Below are 17,567 nucleotides of genomic sequence, written 5' to 3'. Positions count from 1 at the left end.
CTCTCTCTTCTCTTTCTCTCCGTCGCCCATATCTCACGTTCTCTCTGTGGGTCACGCCGCCGCCCCCTGCCTCTCTTCACCCCTCCATATACAACCTCCCCATACACCTTCCTTCCTTCACCTCCTCTACCCCGTCTCTCTTGCATTGCCCCGTGAGTCTATATGCCGCCCCCGCCCCGCCCCGTCGCCCCGTCTTGCTCAATAGTGGGGGCGTGATGGTTGACGGTGACTCGTGTAAAAAGACTTTGTAATCGTGTGAGTAATCGGATAAGTCAGCTCTTTATTGCCTCTCGTTTTAGACTTTTATTTATATCTCTCAATCTCCTGCTTCTCCTCTTCTTCTTCTTCTTCTTTTTCTTCTTCTTCTTCTTCTTCTTCTCCTCCTCTTCTTCTTCTTGTGTTTGTTATTGTTGTTGTTCCTCCTCTAACTTTTCCTCTCTTCTTCATCATCCTTTTTTTTTTCTTTTCTTTCTCCCTTGTTTGCTATTTTAGTTGATTATTCTGTGTTATATCTATTATGTTTAGGTATTTTTCCTTCATTTTCTGCCTCCTCTTCCTCCTCCTCCTCCTCCTGCTTCTTCTTCTTCCAACATCTCCGACTCTTCTTTATCGTCCTCTTTTCCTGTGATTTATCTTTCTTGTTTGCCATTTCCGTTAATTTTTCTGTTATGCTCATTCTATTTATTATTTCTCCTCCTCCTCCTCCTCCTCCCGACACTAACACACCCAAACAAACGAGGCTGCCACACTTGGGTCTCCCGCATGGACGTTCTCCGGGAAATTAATGTTGGACAGGCCGGGTAACCTTATTGTGTGTGCGTGTGTGTGTGTGTGTGTGTGTGTGTGTGTGTGTGTGTGTGTGTGTGTGTTCCCATGACGCCCTCGCCACGCCCGCACTCTCGCTGGCAAAGGAAAGTAATGTTTGAGAACCCACGAACGTGACCTCTTTTGCCTTATATGTCATTGTGTGTGTGTGTGTGTGTGTGTGTGTGTGTGTGTGTGTGTGTGTGTGTGTGTGTGTGTGTGTGTGTGTGTGTGTGTGAACTGCAAAGGGGAGGGGTGGAAGGATGCTGCGGTTCACCACTCAAACACACACACACACACACACACACACACACACACACAGTACCTATTGACTGACCACTCCCCTTTGCACTATTGCACTATGACTCTCTCTCTCTCTCTCTCTCTCCAAGTCATTCAGAAACACCTCATGGGAGCAACTTGAGAGAGAGAGAGAGAGAGAGAGAGAGAGAGAGAGAGAGAGAGAGAGAGAGAGAGAGAGAGAGAGAGAGAGAGAGAGAGAGAGAGGAGGAGGAGGAGGAGGGAGGCACAGGGAGGGAGTACGGGTGAAATAGGGAGGAAGATAAAGAGGGAGGGAAGAGAAAAGAGGGACGAGAGAGAATGATTAAAATACTAAAGAGGGGAAGGGAGGGAAGGAAAGGAGGGCGCCGAATACAAAAAAAAAAAGTGATGACGATAATGTGTGTGTGTGTGTGTGTGTGTGTGTGTGTGTGTCCCTTCCTTCCTCGATCCCTTCATCCCATCATCTCTACTGGACGCTGAAAGGAGAGAGACAGAGAGGGAGGGAGAGAGAGGCGTGGGCGGAGTGCGGTTGGGTCGGGGCGTGACGGGGGAGGGGAGGAGGGAAGGGTTAAGGATCAGGGTGGCGGGGGAGGGGCATGAGGGGATACTGTGGTGGGGTGGGGTGGGGGGGGAAGGGAAGGGGTGTAGGGTTGTCAGGAGGTCCCGAGGCAAACCACGAAGCTCTATGCAAATGATTATCGACGGAAGGAGAGATGCCGAGAACCCTGACTTCCTCCCTCGCCCTTCTTCCCTCCATCCCTCGCTACCTCCCGCCCCTCCCGCCCTTCGCGCCCCACACAAGCGTCACCCAAGAAAGTAAAAGTTTGCTGATGATGAGGCGCCACGCTACCACGTCTCCCGGGCAGGTGTGTGTTTCTTTTTCTTCTTTTTTCTTGTATCTTGCTCACCTGTTCGCCCGCCTCCTCCCCTTCTTCTCCTCCTCCTCCTCCGCCTCCACCAACCCCTTCAGGTGTTATACGGGAGAGTAAGTTAAGGCCTCGCTCACCTCGCCTGCCGCCCCTTCTCTCCCTCCTCCTCCTCCTCCGTTTCCTCCATCGTAAGTCTGCTTTAATATTTTCATTCTTTTGTTTTCCTTTTTTTTTCTCTCTCTCTCTCTCCTTACACGACCTCGCTCACCTCATCCTTCATTTCATTCATTGTTTTCTTACTTTTTTCTTCTATTTTTCACTTCATTCACCGTTTTTTTTTTTTGTCTTAATTATTGTTTTCTTATAATTCTGCTTTTTTTTTCCATCTTACAGTTCGTCCACCGCTCTCTCGACTTCATTCCTTTCTTTTTTTTTCTCATTTTCTTCCTGTTTATTTTGCATCCACCGCTCTCTTGTCATCTTTATTCTCTCTCTCTCTCTCTCTCTCTCTCTCTCTCTCTCTCTCTCTGCTGATTTCCTTGTTCTAACACCTCATTAATCGCTCTCTCGTCATCTTACTTTCATTATTTTCTTACTTTTTTTTGCTTAATTTTACTTCATCATCATGCACTCTTATTATCGTCCAACATTATTTTTTTCTTTCTTTTTGCCTTTCCTCTCCGTCTCACACCTCACCCGCCACTCCATTTTAATTTTCCTTCATTATTTTCAAACTTTTTTCCTTCATATTACTTCTCATGCACTTTTATCGTCCTCCATTATTTTTTTTCTTTTCTTTTTGCTTTTCCTCTCCGTCTCACACCTCACCCGCCACTCCATTTTAATTTTCCTTCATTATTTTCTTACTTCGTTTTCCTCCTCTTCTTCCACCTCGTCCATCGTTCCTTCCATTCTCAATACAGATTTCCTTATTTTCATGGTTCTTTTCTTCCTGTTGCACCTCATCCGCCACTCCATTTCAATTTTCCTTCATGATTTTCTTCCTTCGTTTTCCTCCTTTTCTTCCACCTCGTTCAATAGATATTTTTTGTTTTCATGGTTCTTTCCTTCCTGACACTCCTATTTAATTTTCCTTCGGTATTTTCTTATATTTTTCTTCTTTTCTTGTTCTAACACCTCTTGCATCGTTCCCTTCTCATTTTCTTTATATATTTTTTTACTTTCTTTTTCTTTTCTTTTCTTAAGACCTTTTGCGTTGTTCCTTTCTCATTTTCTTTTTATTCTTTCTTAATTTATTTTTCTTCTTTTCCTGTTCTTCCACCTCTTCCATCGTCCCTTTTTCATTTTCTTTATCTACTTTCTTACTTTCCTTTTCTTCTTTTCTTGTTCTTCCACCTCTTCCATCGTCCCTTTTTCATTTTCTTTATCTACTTTCTTACTTTCCTTTTCTTCTTTTCTTGTTCTTCCACCTCTTCCATCGTCCCTTTTTCATTTTCTTTATCTACTTTCTTACTTTCCTTTTCTTCTTTTCTTGTTCTTCCACCTCTTCCATCGTCCCTTTTTCATTTTCTTTATCTACTTTCTTACTTTCCTTTTCTTCTTTTCTTGTTCTTCCACCTCTTCCATCGTCCCTTTTTCATTTTCTTTATCTACTTTCTTACTTTCCTTTTCTTCTTTTCTTGTTCTTCCACCTCTTCCATCGTCCCTTTTTCATTTTCTTTATCTACTTTCTTACTTTCCTTTTCTTCTTTTCTTGTTCTTCCACCTCTTTTTCTTGTTCTTCCACCTCTTCCATCGTTTTATCTACTTTCTTACTTTCCTTTTCTTCTTTTCTTGTTCTTCCACCTCTTCCATCGTCCTTTTCATTTTCTTTATCTACTTTCTTACTTTCCTTTTCTTCTTTTCTTGTTCTTCCACCTCTTCCATCGTCCCTTTTTCATTTACTTTATCTACTTTCTTACTTTCCTTTTCTTCTTTTCTTGTTCTTCCACCTCTTCCATCGTCCCTTTTTCATTTTCTTTATCTACTTTCTTACTTTCCTTTTCTTCTTTTCTTGTTCTTCCACCTCTTGCATCGTCCCTTTTTCATTTACTTTATCTACTTTCTTACTTTCCTTTTCTTCTTTTCTTGTTCTTCCACCTCTTCCATCGTCCCTTTTTCATTTACTTTATCTACTTTCTTACTTTCCTTTTCTTCTTTTCTTGTTCTTCCACCTCTTCCATCGTCCCTTTTTCATTTTCTTTATCTACTTTCTTACTTTCCTTTTCTTCTTTTCTTGTTCTTCCACCTCTTCCATCGTCCCTTTTTCATTTACTTTATCTACTTTCTTACTTTCCTTTTCTTCTTTTCTTGTTCTTCCACCTCTTCCATCGTCCCTTTTTCATTTTCTTTATCTACTTTCTTACTTTCCTTTTCTTCTTTTCTTGTTCTTCCACCTCTTGCATCGTCCCTTTTTCATTTTCTTTATCTACTTTCTTACTTTCCTTTTCTTCTTTTCCTGTTCTCACACCTCATCCGCCGCCCCCTCCTCATCTCCATCATCATATACTTGCTTACTTTCTTTCCTGCTTATTTTCTATCTTTCACACCTCGCCTGACACTCGTCCCACCCTCGCCATCCTGTTTTTAAATTATCATCTTTATCACTTTTACTTCCTTTCTCCTCCTCCTTGCATCTCACCCTCCACCACTCCCTCCTCCTCCTCCTTCCTCGACATCATAATTATGCTTTTCTTCCTCTCCTTACCTCTCCTCCCCACACCCATTCCCCTCCCTCCCTCCACCTTCACTCCTCATCATCCTACTTTTCTCTTATTTTTCCAGGGTTTTTTTCCCCCCCTCTGTTCTTCTTTGTGTTCGTCGCGTTCCTTGCCAACTTTCATTGTTATAACACGTTTTTATCGCCTTGCACACCTTTCTTTCTTCCGCGTCCCCCGCTAACACTTCCCCTCCCTCCCTCCCCCCACACACACGTCCCTCTTTTCCCCCTCCCCCTCCACCTTCTGCCAGGCTGCTGCTCTTTCCTCTCCGTCCTTTGAGCCCAGGTACACACGTTTGACAAGGCTTTCGTAGCGGTTGTGGGTATTTCCATGGGTAGTTTTATGACCCTGGTGGTGGTAGACTGACGATGCCTCTGTACCGTGAACGTGAAAAAAGGCATTCATGAGGACCCTTTTTTGGCCTTTGTATATGTGGTTGATGTGAAAAGTACAAGCGTCTGAGAAAACCGACCAAAGAAGACGACGACGCAGACGAAGAAAGAGGCGAAGAAGAAGACGACGAAGACAATGCCGACAAAGAAGAAAAAGAAAACGAAGAAGAGAGAAAGACAGAGTAGCAATAACCATAAAAAGAAAATACAGCAAAGCGAAGAAGAACAAGAAGATAAAAAATACAAAGGTTCCCTCACTGCCAAACACGCGCCCCGTTCTCCTCCCCCTCCCCCTGCCCCGCCACGCCCCTCCAGCATGTGTCGAGGGTCGGAGTGCCAGCCAAGGAGAAGGAACGGAGCGGCTCATAACGAAGACTAATCAAGCCACTCACCCTGACAGCGGCGCCGCGGGGGACACGAAGGGAAAAAGAGCAAAGGTACTCCCATCAGACGTGTGCTTAATGGCCTGTTTTTCCCTCCGCCGCCTCGCTCACTAGACGACACGACGATGAGGAAGTGAGGAAGGGAGGAAGGGAGGAAGGGAGGAGAGGACGTGAGGAAGGAAGACAGACCAGAAGGGAGGAGAGAAGGTTGGGGTGATGAAGGAAGGAGAGGAAGTTGGTGTAGCGGGATGAGAAAGGGAGGAATGGAGGTGTGGTTGGGGTGATGGGGTGAGGAAGAGAAGAAGGGAGGAGATTAAGTTGGGGTGAAGGTGTGGAAGGAAGGAAGGGAAGAGAGGAGGCAGAGAGAAAGAAGGGAAGAGAGGAGGAAGGGGGAAAGAAGGGAGGGGGACGGGAAGGCTGGGGTGACGATTAACCGAGAGAAATAAGGGAGACAAAGTGAAGGATGAAAATAATGAGAAACAGAAAAAGAAGAGAGGAAGAACGGGAGTAAGCCGAAGATAGGAATAAAGTAAATAAGAGAGAAGGAAAGGAGGGAAGGAATTGGTGTGAAAGAAAAGAGAGAGAAGAAGGGAGGAGAGAAGACAAGGAGAAACAGGGGAAAGAGATTGGTGGAAAGAGGGGAAAGGAGAAGAGGGAATTAAGAAGTGCAGGGAAACGAGAATGAAGAAGGGAAGGAGTGAGGGAGAGGAAAAATAGCAAAGGAAAGAAGTGAAGGAAGAGAGGGAAGGAGTAAATGGGGGTAAGAAAGCGAAGAGAGGAGAGGTGTGCAAAGGAAAGGAGAGAGGAAGGAAGGAGAGTGACGAAGCACATTAGAGGAGGGAAAGAGTGGAGGAGAGATAAGGTCAGGTGTGAATAGAGAAAAGAAAAGAAGAAAAGAGGAGGCAACAGGTGAAGGAAAAGAGAAAGGAGGAAAAGGAGAGGAGAAACGAGGACCAAGAAAAGAAGAAGGAAGGAAAGGAGAGGAAGGAAGAGCAGGAGGCAGGAGGAAAAAGAAAAAGAGAAAGGAGGAAAAGGAGAGGAAAAACGGGGACCAAGGAAAGGAGGAGAAAGGAAGGAAAGGAGAGGAAGGAAGAAAGGGTATCAGGAGGGAAAGCTTGAGAGGAAAGGAAGAAAGGCGTGTGGAGGAAAGGAAAGGAAAGGAAGGAAGGAAGAAAGGGTTTCAGGAGGGAAAGCTTGAGAGGAAAGGAAGAAAGGCGTGTGGAGGAAAGGAAAGGAAAGGAAGGAAGGAAAAAAGGTATCAGGAGGAGGAAAAGCTTGAGAGGAAAGGAAGAAAGGCGTGTGGAGGAAAGGAAAGGAGAGGAAGGGAGAGTGTGTGTGTGTGTGGAGGGCGTAGGAAGGGCGGAGGCGGCAGTGGTGGATTCGGGAAACTTGGGCGGCGTGAGGGGGTTCATAGATGCCCCGTGATAAGAGCGTTCCGGCCGAGGGATGCTGCAAGGGGTGGGGGTGGGGGTGGGGGGTGGGCAAGATGGAGGGAAGGATGCTGCAAGGGGTGGGGGGAGGGGGAAGGGGAGGGGCAAGCAGGGCGGGTCCTATTTTTTCATCTTTTTCCACCGCCACAACTTTTTTTTCTCATCACTTTCTATATAATATTTTCACCACCACTTCTGTTAACTTTCACCACTTCATTATCATCACCACCAACCCAATATCACCACCAAAATCACCACTTCACCACCACCTATCCAGTATACCATACCATCTACTACCAGGAGCAGTAAGTAGCGGGCTTTTTTTTTTTTTTCATTATTGTTTTTTTTTACGCCCTTGCACTGTTTCCTCTGCTGTAAAAATAATAAATAAATAAAAAATCCAGCACCTCTCTCCCTCCCACTCCCCTCACCTAACTCCCCCCGCCACCACCACCACTTCGATTCCATTACATCTATTAACCATCAGCTTCAAGGCACAGTACTCACCCTTACGAACATGGTGTAGCACTGTCTTGCCCCCACCACCACTAACAGCAACCACCTCCTCCTCCTCCTCCTCCTCCTCGGCGCCGCTCGCTTACCTGTGGAGGAAAGAAAAGAGAATTATTACAGGTGTTTGCAGAGTCGTGTCGGTAGACTTACTCTCACTCTCTAGGGGAAGGTGATAGCCACGTGGAGGGAGGGAGGGAGGCTACTCTCTCTCTCTCTCTCTCTCTCTCTCTCTCTCTCTCTCTCTCTAGTCAGATATGGTGTGTGTGTGTGCGTTGGGGGGAGGAAGGTAACCAGTTTGCCACGGAGTCCTCCCCCCCTTCTTATTCCTTCTTCTTCCTCCTCCTCCTCCTCCTCCTCCTCCTCCTCCTCCTCCTTGAAACCGCCTCGGGCCCGGCCATTATGCACCTGCCCACGTCACCCTATCCCCCCCCCCAGCATCCTCTCCCTCTCACACCTCCACTTCTCCTTCTCCTTGTCTCTCTTTCTCCTGCTCCACGTTGACCGGAGGCACGGGAGGAGGGAGGGAGGGAGGGAGGGAGGGATGGAGGGAAAGGGTGAAGGAAGGTGTATCGCTGGAGGGCTCGCGAGTGAGGAAGAAGGAGAAGAAGGAAGGGGAGGAGGACAAGAGAGAAGACCTTGTATCTCCTACTACTACTACTACTACTACTACTACGCCCTTACTACTACTACTACTTCTACTACTACTACTACTACTACTACTACTACTTCTACTACTACTTTCCCTTGTTATTATTATTGCGACCATTATACTACTACTGCTATTGTTACTACTACTACTACTACTACTACTACTACTACTACTACTACTACAATTGGCGGAAGTTTTGCAGCATCCAGATAATGACTAAGAAATGAAGAGAAACTTGCCTCAATGAAATATGAAAGGAGCAGGAAGAGAAGGAGAAGGAGGAGGAGGAAGAAGAATAAGAGGAGGAGGAGGAGGAGGAGGAGGAGGAGGAGGAGGAAGAGGAAAACGTTCATCACAAGCCAAAGTAGTAGAGAGAGAGAGAGAGAGAGAGAGAGAGAGAGAGAGAGAGAGAGAGAGAGAGAGAGAGAGAGAGAGAGAGAGAGAAAAGAATTATTATGAGGCAAAATTATGTCATCTTCATCACCACCACCTCCACCACCACCCCCATCTCCTCCACCACCACTATAATAACACCACAATACAACGCAATACACTAATGGCGCCGCCGGAGAGTGAGACACGGCATTGTTAAGAAGAGGGGGAGGGGGGAGGGGGAGGGGGAGGGGGAGGGAGAGAAAGGAGGGGTGTTTAGCGGAGTCTCAATGGAGTGTGTTACCGAGGAAAACTCTCTCTCTCTCTCTCTCTCTCTCTCTCTCTCTCTCTCTCTCTCTCTCCCAGTCAGTCAGAAACACCTCATGGGAGCAACTGGAGAGAGAGAGAGAGAGAGAGAGAGAGAGAGAGAGAGAGAGAGAGAGAGAGAGAGACGGAAGTTACCTAAGTGAGAAACACCTTAGACCTATACACGCTTGTCCCTTCCTCTCCCTTCCTTTTATTCTCCCTTCCTTCCTCTTATTCTCCCTATCTATCTCCTTCCATCCTTCCATTCTTCTCTTCCCCCTTCCCTTTATCTCTACTTCCTTTCCCCCTTCCCTATTCTTGTCTTTCCTTTTCTTCCTTTCCTTATTTATTTTCATCTCTTTTTCCTTTTCCTCCCTATCTTTATTATTTTCCTCCATACTGATTATTTTCCCTCCCATTTTTTTCTCTTCCTCATTCCTGTTTCCTTTCTTTTCTCCTTTCCCTCTACAGACTTATCTTCTCTCTCCTTCCGTCCTTCATAATATATCTCCTCCCATCACATTCATTCTCTTCTTCTCTCCATCATCTTTCCTTCCTTTTCTCATTCCTTACTAGAGATTTACCTTCTTCATCCTTCTTTCTCTCTTCCTCCTCTCCTCTCCTGATATATCGCTATCGCCTTCCATGTCACATTCTTCCCTTTCCTTTCTTCTTTTTTTCTTCTTCCTCCCCTCCTCCTCCTTCATTATATATATATCTCCTCTCCCTTCCTCTTCCTTCCCCTCTTCCTTCCCTCCTTACTTTTTTTTTTTTTTTTTTTTTTTTTTTTTTTTTTTTTTTTTTCTTTGGATCTTGGCCCACAGGTAAAAATTCTTTCCAGAAAATAAAAGTCAAAAATAATTAAAAGAGAGAAGAGAAACAGGAGGAGGAGGAGGAGGAGGAGGAGGAGGAGGAGGAGGAGGAGGAGGAGGATTAACAACAAAAACAAAAAAAAAAAAATAAAAAAAAAAAAAAAAAAAAAAAAAAAAAAAAAAAAACAAAAAAAAAAAAAGAGGCTGAGGAGAAAAAAAAGAAAGGAAGTAAAATAAAAAAGAAAGTGGAGTTAGATAAATATGAATGTTAAGAAAGATACAAAAGAATAAGAGGCTGCGAATGAAGGGAAAGAAAAGTAGAGAAAAGTAAAGAAAAGATAAGAATGAAAAGAAATTAAGGTAGATGGTGATAATGATAAGGAAGGGGAAGGAAAAGAAAACGAAGAGGAAGAAGAGGAAGAAAATAATGACGACGATGATGATGAAGACTTGGAAATACTACCATATGAAAACGGAATAAAAGGGAAAAAAGAAATGAAAAAAAAGAGGAACAACAACAACAAAACGTAAATGACGATGATGATGATGATGATGATGATGATGGTGATGATAGAGACCTTGTAATGCTAAATGAAAACGCCCTAAAAAAAAAAAAAAAAAAATAGGAAGATTATCACACAAAACTACTACTACTACTACTACTACTACTATTGCCACTACTACTAACAAATCAGAATATGTAGGTAGGCAAAACGGAAAGAAGATAAAGATGAAGAAAAGAGGAGGAGGAGGAGGAGGAGGAGGCGGAAGAGGAGGAGAACAAGGAAGAGGCTCAGGAGGACACACGCATATATCCTTCCTTCACAATCCTATTCAAATCCCGATAAAAAAAAAGAGCATCGAAGTCTGAAATCACCAACCACGTCACCGCCAAGCCCTTGCACACAACACGAGGCGCCGCGGGAGTCGAAGAGGAAGCGCTAGAGTCTTGAGATGGCGCAACGTCCCCGGATGCTGCTGCTAGGGGGGAGGGAGGGGGGTGGGGGTGAGGCGGACAGGTGGGCAGGTGGGTGAGCGGGTGGGTTGGCAGGTGAGTCGCGTCCTTGGTGAGTGGCCGCCAGGTATTGGGCACCAGGACACAGGGACGCCACCTCCCCCACTCCACTCCACTCCACCTCCTCACTCTTCTACTCCACTCCCTCTTCCGTCCCTTCCTCCACCTCCACCTTTCTTGCACTACGTCATCTCCCCCACTGTACTCCACCTCTACACTCCACTCCCCTCCACTTCTTTCCTTGTCCTACAGTAACTCCATCATCCACCTTATCTTCACTCCACTCCCTCTTCCCTTCCCTCCTTCACCTCCACCTTCCTAGTTCTACAGAAGCTCCATCCACACCCCTTTCTGCGCCCCATCCACTGCATTCCACTCTCTCTCCACCTCCAATTATTTCCTACAGCAGCTCCCTCCACCTCCTCTTCCACCTCCACCTCCTACACTGCTTTCCACTCTTCTCCCTCCTCCGACCCTTCCTTCACCTCCACTCTTTCCTACTGTAGCTTCCTCCACCGCCTCTTCCACCTCCTTTCCTTCACTCCATCTCCTCCTTCCCTTCCTTCACTTTCACTTTCATATGTCCTACAGGAGCTCCATCATCCTTACTATTTTCCTCCACCTCTACTTCCATCTTCCATGATCTAAAGCACTCCTCTCCTCTCCTCTCTCTCTCTCTCTCTCTCTCTCGAGGAATGACCTGGGTCCCTGAGGCGTGGTTGGATGAATGGGGAGGAGGAATGGGGAAAGGTTGCATTCGCCTGGGTGTGTGAATGAGCAGAGGCGGTGAGGGGGTGTGCTGACGCGGGTTTGAAAAGGGAGGGTGAAGAAAGGAGGAGGAGGAGGAGGAGGAGGTCAGAAGGAAAGGAGAAGTGAGGAAAGGGAAGGGAAGGAAAGGAAAGGAGAAGTGAGGAAAGGAAAGGAAAGGAGGGGAAATGAAAGAAGAGGAGAGGATAAGAGAGGAAAGGTATGGCGAGGAGGAAAAGAAAGAAATGGAGAGGATAAGAAAGGAAAGGGAAGGAGAGGGGAAGAGAAGAGCAGAGGAGAGGAAAGGAAAGGAAAGAGGCAAGGATAGGAATGGAGAGTGAATAGAGTTGAGGTGAGTAGAGAAGAATAGTGGAAAAAAAAAAGACGAAGAACAAAAACAGCAGAAGCAGAAACAATTACAACAGGAAAAGGTGGGAGGCTCCATAGGGTGACATGGAAGAGGAGGAGGAGGAGGAGGAGGAGGAGGCGTAGAGGTGGTAGCTATTCCAGGAAGCAGAGGCGAGGTGAGGACGGTATTACAGAGAGAAGAGAGGATGGAGGGGGGGAGGGGGGTAGGGAAGGGGGCAGGAGGTGTTACATTAAGTGGGGCAACGGGAGGGAGGAGGAGGAGTGGGGGGAGGGGGACACACAGGTAAGAGCGGCGGGCAGGTAAGGGAGGCAGGCCGTTGAGGGGTTCCTATCACCTAAGGACGCCGCCCTCTCAGGTAACACCGCCTCACAAACTCATTAAACTGGCCCACGTGAAGGTGTGTGTGTGGCCACTCTGAGGGGGGAGGGGAGGGGAGGAGGAGGGGGGGCAGAGGGGTCAAAAGGGAGGAGGCAGGAGAGGGAAGGTGGGCTGAAGAGAGGGACAAAAGAGGGAAGGGGGAAAAGGGATATAAGAGGGAAAGAGGATAGAAGAGGGAAGGGGGATAGAAGAGGGCAGGAGGCAGAAGAGGGAAGGGGGCAGAAGGGGGGAGCCAGAAAGAGGGAGAGGGGCAGGAAGGGGGAGAGGGGCAGGAAGGAGAGGAGGGGAGAGGGGCAGGAAGGAGAGGAGGGAAGAAGGGGAAGGGGGAGATGGGGGAAGGGGAATATTATGTTTGAATATGTGGGTGGTGGGGAGTGTTTGGGGTTTCCTGAGATAATGGAGGCGGTGGCGATGGTGGAAGAGGTAGTGGTGATGCAAGTGGTGGTGGTGGTGGTGATGGTGGTGGGTTTCTCAGATGGTGGGGAAGTTGGCGGGAAAGACCTGTGAGTGGTGATGCATACGGAGGGGTGTTGGTTCTTGCTGGGTGGTGGTGGGCAGTGGTGGTGGATTGGAGGTGAATGTGGAGGCGAATGTGGAGGTGAATTTCAACGACTGGAGGATTGGAGGTGAAAGAAAACTTGGGTGGTGATGCATAAGAAGTGTTGGTTGTGCTTGGGTGGTTGAGGGGGGGAGGGGGGGGGGAGGTGCGGTGGTGGAGATAAGAGGGTTGGGGTCGTGGGTGGGAGTGGAGAGGTGGACAGCAGGCAGGATGATGAGACATAGAGGGAGGGGAGGAGAGGAGAAAGGGAGGGAGGAGGAGGAGTAGGGGGGAGGGGGGATGTGAGCCTGGATAACCGCCAAGCCTGGGTAATAACTGCCATTCTCTCTCTCTCTCTCTCTTTGTGTGTGTGTACAGTGCTTCAAAAGTGACACTATTTTATTCAGCTACTCGGAAAAAGGACAAGAGAGGATTGCCGTTACTCCTTCGTGTCGCAACTAAGGACGAGATGTTGTGGGTGGAGGATGTGGGCGATGTCGTGTCCTACGTAATGAGCTTATGAGGTTGTTAGTTTAGGGGGTGGGTGGGGGGTGGGGGGCTTGAGGTGTACGGACGAGGTTCAAAACACTGGGTAGGGGAATGTCGAGGAAGGTCGTTGGGGCAGGAGGGTCAAGGGAGTATTCTGAAGGGGTTATGAGGGAGAGGGAGGGAGAGGTGTTGGGGATGTGGGGTTGTGGGGAGGGGAGGATAGGTTGGGGGCAATACAGTGGGTGGTGAGGTTAGGCAAGCGTGTGAGGAGGTTGTGGGGGCAGGTTGGGGGCAATACAGTGGGGTGAGGAGGTGTGTGTGAGGAGGTTGTAGGGAGGGAAGGATAGTTTGGGGGTAATACAGTGGGGTGGTGAGGTTAGGCTAGAGTGTGAGGAGGTTATGTAGGGGGTGGTTATAAGTGTGTGTGTGTGTGTGTGTGTGTGTGTGTGTGTGTGTGTGTGTGTTTTATCCAACGTCTTTCTTGTTTGCTGGGGGTGTTGTTTAGCCCTTTAGTCCTAATGCCGCGTGTCCGTTGCCCATGCCCTCCGCGCCCCATGCAAGCCCCGTCCACCCACCCTTCAAACCTCAGTGCCCCCCCTCAGCGCCACCCCCGCCCCCTCCCAGGCACTAATTATACAGCCACACAATGCGATAATGGAGGGACGGGAGAGCATAACGAGGGTGATTTGATACCCCGTACAACACGAATCAGAGTAGCAGCCATAGTAGTAGTAGTAGTAGTAGTAGTAGTTCATTATATATTCCAGGCGCCTTCCACAGTCTTTCGCTCACCCGCACAGGTTTTCGTCGCTCGCCAGTTCAGGCAACGATTAGTTCATCCGTGTGATTGGCGATGAGGTGGCGATCGAGGGGCAGGGAGACAAGGCCGGCCCCTCCATGGCGCCACCACCTGTATCACCACTATCACCACCACCTTCACCACCACTAATAACTTTCACCCCAAGAACTGACACCAAAAAACACAACCAATTAAAAAGAACTGATTCTACCACTACTACTTTTACTACTACTACTACTACTACTACTACTACTACTACTACTACTACTACTACTACTACTGCTACTGCTGCTGCTACTGTTACACGTGAAGGTCAGAAGGGAAAGTTGGGTGTGGCGGGGAGTTAATTAAGGGACGGGGAGATCGGGTTATAGGGAAAGTGGAGGGGCGAGAGTAGGGGAAAGTGCGGTCAGATTGGTGGAGGGGTGGAAGGGTGGAAGGGTGGAGGGAAGGGGGAGGGTAGAAGCAGGAGACGTTTTATTCTTTATCTTTTTCTTTGTTCAATATCATGTTCCTCTCTCTCTCTCTCTTCACTTCCACCACAACCACTACCATATCTACCACCACCACCACCACCATCACTATCACCACCACAACCACCACCACAACCACCACCACTATCACCACCAAAACAAAGAACACCATCACCACCACCACCGCCACCTCCAACATCACAATTTTATCTCAGTGGTCACAAAGTCATCTGCTGTCTACCTAACCTTGTGGTGTTCCCAGGTTCGACTCTTAATCATGGAAAAAAAAAGCACTTACAAACCTGATTAAAGATAGATTAGTTACTGTTAAGAGGGAGAGAAAAAAAAGGAAAATAAAGCAAAAGTCAACACCTGTATACACCGTTATCACTACCACCATTAGAACCATGAATAAATATTTTCTTCATCATCACCACCACAATCACCACTATCACCACCACAACCAAGGCAACACAAATCACCATCCTCAATACCACCACCACCACCAAGGCAACACCAATCACCACCATTTATAATATTTACCACAACACACGAACACACACACGGACATAGACAAAGACAGACCAACACACAGACACACAGACAGACAGACAGACAGACACACCCAAACAACTGATAATTAACAACGCATAAAAACTCGCTGATTGGAGAGAGAGAGAGAGAGAGAGAGAGAGAGAGAGAGAGAGAGAGAGAGAGAGAGAGAGAGAGAGAGAGAGAGAATTAATGCTTATTGTATATCTTTAGTCAGGAATTTGAATTATTAATGAAGGTAAAGAGAAATGGAGGAAAAAGAGAATGAGGAGGAGGAGGAGGAGGAGGAGGAGAGGGTGGTGACGGAGTAGGAAAAAATAATAAAGGGGGGGAGTGGGGTAGATGATGATGAGGTGAAGAAGGAAAAATATGAGGGAGAGGGGATGGGAGGTGAAGGAGGAGGAGGAGGAGGAGGAAGAGGGGAAGGAGGAGGAGGAGGCAGGTCAATCTTCCTCATCCTCTGAAACACCGCAATATTATAACACCTGTTGTCGCTATGAGGGGGGCGGGGGGAGGGGAGGGCTGGTACTCCTCCCCCTCCTCCTCCTCTTCTTCCTCCCACTCATCTCATTTCCTTGCCACATCTCATAATTACAGTCCTTCCTCCTCCCTCTTCCCTTAACACTTATTTCATCATTACCAAAACAATCACATATTTCATTTCTTTAAACTACACTATTATTATTCGAGTCTTGTTGTTGTTGTTGTTGTTGTTGTTTGTATATCCTGGAGACTCATGTTTTCCTCCTTTCTTCGCTCCATCCTTTTATTCTCTTCAAAACTCGTCGATACAAATAAAGGCAAAGTTTCTGAAGCGATGCGTTACGACATGATTCGCCTCTAAGCAGCTTTCAGACAAACACCTCTCTCTCTCTCTTTTCCATTCTTTTCTTTTCATATCTTTTTACTATTGTTTTCATTTTATATATCGTCGGTTTTTTTATATTATTCTTTATGTTATCTTTCTCTTTCGCTGGCCTATATTTTTTCCACAACAAACAATACATCTCTTTCTTTCTTCTTCTCTTTTTTCTCTTTTCCTGGCCTATATTTTCTCCACAACAAACAATACATCTTTTTCTTTTTTCCTCTCTTCTCGTTTTTGTTTACTATCTCCTTTTCCCTTATTTCCTCTATCTATTATCTCTTTCTTTCTTCCCTGGCCTATATCTTCCCCTCTTCATCTCCGTTCACCTCCCCCTCAGCACCTTCCAGAACAAACAACGTATCTCCCTTTTTTCCCCTTCTCCTTTTTATCTATTATTTTTTTTTCTATCTTTTTTCCCCGGCCTGTATTTTTCCCCTTTCATCTTCGTCTAATTCCTCATCAGCAACTTACAAAACAGAGCATTTTTTTTCCTTTCTTTTCTTCTTTTTTATACCAATTATCTCTTTCTTTCTTTCTTGGCCTTTATTTTTCACCCCCCTTCGTCTTCGTTCACCTTCCATCATCTTCCACAGCAATACATCTTCTTCCCTTTCTTCTTTTCTATCTACTGTCTCGTTTTTCTCTTCTCTTTATTTTTATCTTTTTTCTTTCTTTCTTCCCTGGCCCTTCATCTTCCTTCATCTCCTCAATGGCTTCCAAAACAACGCATCTTTTTTCTCTTCTCTTTTTTCATACTTTTTTTTTTCTCTCTCTCTCTCTTTTTCCTCCCTGGCCTATATTTTTCCTCCCCTTCATCAGCTTCCAGAGAAAACAACAACACATTTCACTTTCTTCCCCCTTCTTTCTTTCTATATATTATCTCCTTTTTCTCTTCTTTTCGTCGATCATCTTTTTCTTTCTTCCTTTCTTCCCAGGCCCTTCATCTCCGCTCACCTCCTTATTCCAGAACAAACAACGCAGCTCTCCTTCCCTTCTCTCTTTTTTTTCTGCCTATTATCTCTTTCTTTCTTTCTTTCTTTCCATGGCCTATATATTTTCCCTCCCATCGTCTCCGTTAGCTCAGCCCTGCCACCCACTTCCCTCGCTACGCCTTCCCTTCCCTTCCGTCCACCTGCGCTCCACAACATCTGCCAGCGAAGCCACACAAGCGTTGAACATCCGCCGGAGAACGAAAGCTTCCCAGACAGACACAGACAGACAGGCATCCTCTCCTCCAAGCCACCTGTCCATACCAAGCCTTCTATCCACCTGTCATCCATTTGTGTTGCTATATATACTTTCCTTCCACCTACATCACTATCTCTCATTTTTCTCTCATCCATCTACGTGTACTTTCATCCACTCCACCTGACTATATACTGCACCCATCGTCTTCATCCACCTACAGTGAGTCATCCTCCTACCTCCCTTTTTTTACCTGATAACTTTTCCTCTTCATCCACCTCTCATCCATCTAAATGTTCTCTCATCCATTCCACCTGACACTCTGAACACCTGTTTTTTTCTTCATCCACCAATACTGAGTCATCCTTCCACCATCCCTTTTTTCCTAATCTGGTAATTTTCCCACTTCACGCTTAGGTCATCCGTGTACCCTGGCATCCACTCCCTCCACAGTGAGTCACCCCCAAACCATCCCTTCGTTTCCTACCTTTAATCCTTCCCTTTCCACCCCTTCCCTTAATTCCCTTCTTTACACCCACCCGCACTTCCTCCTCCCTATCCACTTCACTCCACCTCTTTGTCCTCTTTCCTTCACTGCCTCCACTTAACACCCACTCAGTT

The 17,567-nt window shown here is 46.6% G+C and overlaps 1 long non-coding RNA gene across 7 annotated transcripts; it reads right to left on the bottom strand.

Moving 5' to 3' along the window:
* Positions 1–2,194: 2,194 nt before the first annotated feature.
* Positions 2,195–4,852, bottom strand: LOC127001599 (uncharacterized). 7 transcript variants are annotated; one of them, XR_007755352.1, is made up of 5 exons: positions 4,278–4,852; positions 4,130–4,203; positions 3,908–3,981; positions 2,917–3,681; positions 2,195–2,778 (listed from the first exon to the last, which is right to left on the bottom strand). It is a non-coding gene; the product is annotated as an uncharacterized LOC127001599 (long non-coding RNA). The 7 variants fall into 7 exon arrangements; XR_007755350.1 differs by having other exon boundaries at positions 2,195–3,681; positions 3,908–4,055; XR_007755347.1 differs by having other exon boundaries at positions 2,195–3,681.
* Between the last annotated feature and the right edge of the window lie 12,715 nt (positions 4,853–17,567).

Source organism: Eriocheir sinensis, chromosome 21, assembly GCF_024679095.1.
Source record: "Eriocheir sinensis breed Jianghai 21 chromosome 21, ASM2467909v1, whole genome shotgun sequence".
Classification (NCBI taxonomy): domain Eukaryota; kingdom Metazoa; phylum Arthropoda; class Malacostraca; order Decapoda; family Varunidae; genus Eriocheir; species Eriocheir sinensis.
Note: the sequence above shows the minus strand (reverse complement) of the source record. Positions and strands in the feature narration are given on the sequence as shown.